Below are 4,992 nucleotides of genomic sequence, written 5' to 3'. Positions count from 1 at the left end.
TAGTTTTTGTTCATATTTATAAAGGTGATTTAACAGAGATAAGCATAATTTTATAAAGTGCATATCATACCAATGATATTACTACGACAGCTTTATGTCCCATGTGTGGAATTGGTAAACTTGCCATATGTATTAATTCAGGTGGGTCTACATGTACAGCACAATGAGATGGTAGAGTCCTTGGGTACAGAATGAACTGTGAGTTTCAGAATGCAGATAGGAATTGCATTTTTAAAATTATTCCTCATATATAATTTTAAAAAAGACTCTTTGCAACTAGAGAATTAGCATAGCAGGGAACAGAGTAGGCTGCAGGGCATGCTAGCTTTTTTAAAAAAGACTTCTGTAGAGGCATATTCTAAAATGACATCCTCCACTTACAGTCTGAAGTGACAGTTTCATCACCTTGTGCTGCTGTATATCAGCCTTGACTCTGGTGTCTAAATATGTATCTTCTGAATGTTTTTGGGCAGTCATGTATGCTGAGCATGTTTGGAGAATGGGAATATAAATCTGGAAAAGTTAGTTGCAATGTAATGTGGAAATGGGGAGGAGGGCAGCTAAGGATCTGACAGAAAAAGCATGGATAGGCAGAAGAAGGTATTCCATGCATAGCATAGATTTCGTGATTTGCTAAAGCTTTGGCCAAGAGTCAGGCCACCAGGATGGAAGCTGAGTTCAAAGAATGATTTTGATATGTATTGTCAAAGATTTTTTTAGTTAAATCTCAAAGGTGGAAGTCATCTGCAACAGGGAAATGCACAATGTCCTGAGTAGGGACAAAGTAGCATTTTAAAATTCCTTTCCCTGGTCACTTTTCAGTATGAAACTGAAATGAAGACAGAACAACTTCTTCCTGGCTAATCATGTCTTGCACCATGGCCAGCTCAGTCCTGTCCAAATTACAGTTTACAGTACACCCTCTTTTTTACAATCTCTTAAAAATGGACTCTCTGTACTAAAATGAGGTTCACCATAGTTATTCACTTTCCTATGGGCTGACAGCTGCTGTCAACAGGACCTTATGGGTGATAAGCACTTGGCAGCATCTCAGCTAATAGCAACGTTTTAACATCATGGCTCTGTCTGGAGGAAGGCATACAGCTCACGCAGATGCAAACCTTCTAGGTAGCATCTCAGTAGGTAGCAGCATTTTTAATATGATGTTAAAAATACTGCTAGCTGCTACCTCGAAGGCTTCTGTCTGCATCTGCTATATCCTTCCATCCAGATACACAGCTACGATGTTAAAACACTGTTTCCCTTAACTAAAGGAAGGATGCAGCCTTGTAATTTGTTTTATAAATACAGCATTATGTTGTAAGCTGATAACTGTGGCCCGTAAAGCATGCAGCAGATACCACATCACTTAGTGGAAATTTCACAATGCAGTGGTGTCTACAACAGATTACCATTGTAAAGCTGGAGTCTGCTCTATTTGTTTTCATGTAGTTGGTTAATGCATTTAACTTATTAAGGGGAATTGGTGCCTTATCTCAATGATATATAAAGGAATAAAGCTATGTGTCACCAGCATATTGATGACACCTCACTCAAAATGTGGAAAACTGCACCAGGGGACTTCATGTACAATTCCCAGGCCATACAGGTGCTCCAGCAGAATAGGAAGACCTTATTTTGGCACACCAGCTGTGTAGGTACAGAAGAAATGATTTGGGAGTTGCATCAGTTTCTTATTTTCACTACAGAAGCAATAAGATTATTGCCACCACAATTTCTGAAATCTCCAGTTGCAGGCAGTAGAGATTATGTAAGATGCTTTCAGACCTGTATTAGCTGAAGAACAGGGCAAAAGTCATCAAAATAGATTGTTGTGGGCTAGTACAAATAACTACCTGCAAGAAAAATGGATCTTCAGCTTGCAAAGGTGTTAGATACCCATAAGGCAGGAGCAAGTGGATGGGGTTAAGAACATAAGAACAACCCCACTGGATCAGGCCATAGGCCCATCTAGTCCAGCTTCCTGTATCTCACAGCAGCCCACCAAATGCCCCAGGGAGCACACCAGATAACAAGAGACCTCATCCTGGTGCCCTCCCTTGCATCTGGCATTCTGACATAGCCCATTTTTAAAATCAGGAAGTTGCACATACACATCATGGCTTGTAACCCATAATGGATTTTTCCTCCAGAAACTTGTCCAATCCCCTTTTAAAGGCATCCAGGCCAGATGCTGTCACCACATCCTGTGGCAAGAAGTTCCACAGACCAACCACACGCTGAGTAAAGAAATATTTTCTATTGTTTGTCCTAACTCCCCCAACACTCAATTTTAGTGGATGTCCCCTGGTTCTGGTGTTATGTGAGAGGGTAACGAGTGTCTCTATCCACTTTACCCTTAATTTTGCATAATTTTGTATGTCTCAATCATATCCCCCCTCAGGCGTCTCTTTTCTAGGCTGAAGAGGCCCAAACACCGTAGCCTTTCCTCATAAGGAAGGTGCCCCAGCCCAGTAATCATCTTTTGCACCTCTCTTTTGCACCTTTTCCATTTCCACTATGTCCTTTTTGAGATGTGGCGACCAGAACTGGACACAATACTCCAGGTGTGGCCTTACCATCGATTTGTACAATGGCATTATAATAGCTATTTTGTTCTCAATACCTTTTTCTAATGATCCCAAGCATAGAATTGGCTTTCTTCACTGCGGCTGCAGTGAAGTTCCTATAAGGAGTTCCACCTCTATAAGGCGTTTCACCTCTTTATAGGTGGAACTGTAGCAAAATTATGGGAAAAACCCATTCCACCTGTCCCAAAACCAAGTGCAGTGAGACCAGCTTGTTTCCCTCAAACAGCATAAGGTTGAAGAAATCCCCCCCCCTTTTGCATGATCATTTCAGTGACTAGTGGGTGATTGATTCCTCCTCTTCCAGCGTAACTGTTGGTGGGAGGGCAAAACTGGGTGCTGGGAGACATGGGCTCTTCAGTTAAAATAACACACTCTGTTGGAGGGGGAGGCTTGGAAACAGCTCCATTTCTTAGCCAATTTAAATAGCCACCTTAGCCATTTATTTAAATGAGTTATATATTCAAGGTGGTTTATAATAAAAACAAAACTTATAGAACGTTAAAACAGTAGCACAAATAATAAGAGGAGTTAGGCATCAACTAAAGAGAGTGCAGTGAAACAGGAAAGCTCTTGACTGAACAACAACAGGGAGGATGTGGTTCTTAGCTGAAGTCAGAGGAAGTCCCCAAACTGTGGTCTCATCAAAGGAAAGTCCCTCTCCATTCTCCCATCCATCCAGCTTCAGCAAGCAGTGGCATGCATAAGAGGGGCCACCAGTTAGATCAGATCTCACAGGAAGAGGTAGTCCCTCAGATATTCCAGTCCTAAATGGTAAAGGTCAAATTTGTACCTTCAATTGCCCACTGTCACCAATGCTTTGAACCACAATGGTCAGGTTTGATTGATTCAGTTAAGGATGCAGTCGGCGCACTCACCAAAGTTGAGCAAATGCCCTTCTGGCCAGTGCTGCCAACTTGTTAATCAGGAGTAGTAGAGAATCCAGGAGAATACCCAAACTAAATTAGATTCCACTGAGTGAGTGCAGAACGGGCTGATAGTCCAATACCTCATTGTTGTTCTCCAAACTAAAAGGGCCTCTGTGTGCGGATTTAACTTCAGCTTGTTCACCTGCATCCAACTACCAACAACCTCCAGGAAGTGCTCCAGGGTGTCCACAGCCACCCTGGGATTGCAAGTCACAAAAAGAGGCAAGTTTCATTCACAGGTTGGTACACCCAATCCCCAAACACTGTAGTAATAATAATAATACAGGTATTTATATACCGCCTTTCTTGGTCATCAGATTTCTCCTCAGACTTTATTCAAGGCGGTTTACATGGGCAGGCTGTTCTAAATCCCTGTAGGGATTTTTACAATTGAAGAAAGGTTCTATCTTTCAAGAACCACAGCATTTCAGATGGATCTTTGTGATCTGGTATCACATTCTGGCCTCCAGTTTCCTCCCACACAAGCTGACAGCAGCTCCTTCATCTCTCACATGGAGTGCAGCCAAGACGCTTCTTCGCTCAGAATACTGGTCCTGACCAGTGCTGTACATGTCCATCCTTACCACTGAAGCTTTTCTGTCCTGATGAGAACTATCAGTGATGGCTCTGGGAAGGTAAACCTAGCCCTGCCTTTAAACTCTGTCTGTCTGGGTGGGTGGCAAAAAGCATCTTTCTTAGGTGAATGATGACAGCAAAGACCCAGTTGGGATCTGTGTGGTATGTGAGATTTTTAAAAACTTTAATTTCTTCCTTGGTATGAAAAGCAGGTGCTCATTCTAGTGTGTCCTGAAGAGCCACCTGCCTGCAAGTCTGAGCCTGTCCAATTGCAAATCCCTGCAGCTGCCTCTGAAAGCTGAATGAGAGGAGAGAGTTGGAGCAAGTTCGTCTCTGCCCAGAAAGGATCTCCCAGGAGCTCAGGATGTGCTTTCCTGGGATGTTCTGCTGCTGTTGTCTCTGCCTGAGCTGCCCTGAAACCTGTTGCAATACACAGCCCACAAGCCCTGCTGAGCTGCTTGTGCGCCAGTGGTCCCCACTGGGGGAGTGCCTGCTCAGATCTTTGCTAGCTGGCGCAGAACAGCCTGGGAGAGGCCATAGGTGCCTGAGGTTTCTATCCAAGAACAATCCCCTCTTCCTAAAGTAGTTGTAACCGGCCAACCCAATTGTCACCACTGCCAGAGAAGGGTTGGTTTCTTCCTGCGAAGGAGGAAGAGATCTGACTGGGCCAAGAAAATAACTCCTATACCTGTCTACTCAGAAGTAAGTCCCATTATGGTCAATGGAGCTTACTCCCAGGAAAGCGAGGACAGGATTTCAGCCTCAGAGGCCAAGCCTATCCATGACTACTCAGAATTAAGTCCCATTATAGTCAATGGAGCTTACTCCCAGGAAAGCAAGGACAGAATTTCAGCCTCAGGGCCCAAGCCTAGCCATGTCTACTCAGAAGTAAGTCCCAT

This window comes from Tiliqua scincoides, chromosome 3 (genome assembly GCF_035046505.1).
Source record: "Tiliqua scincoides isolate rTilSci1 chromosome 3, rTilSci1.hap2, whole genome shotgun sequence".
NCBI lineage: Eukaryota > Metazoa > Chordata > Lepidosauria > Squamata > Scincidae > Tiliqua > Tiliqua scincoides.
This window is presented reverse-complemented; position numbering follows the sequence as displayed.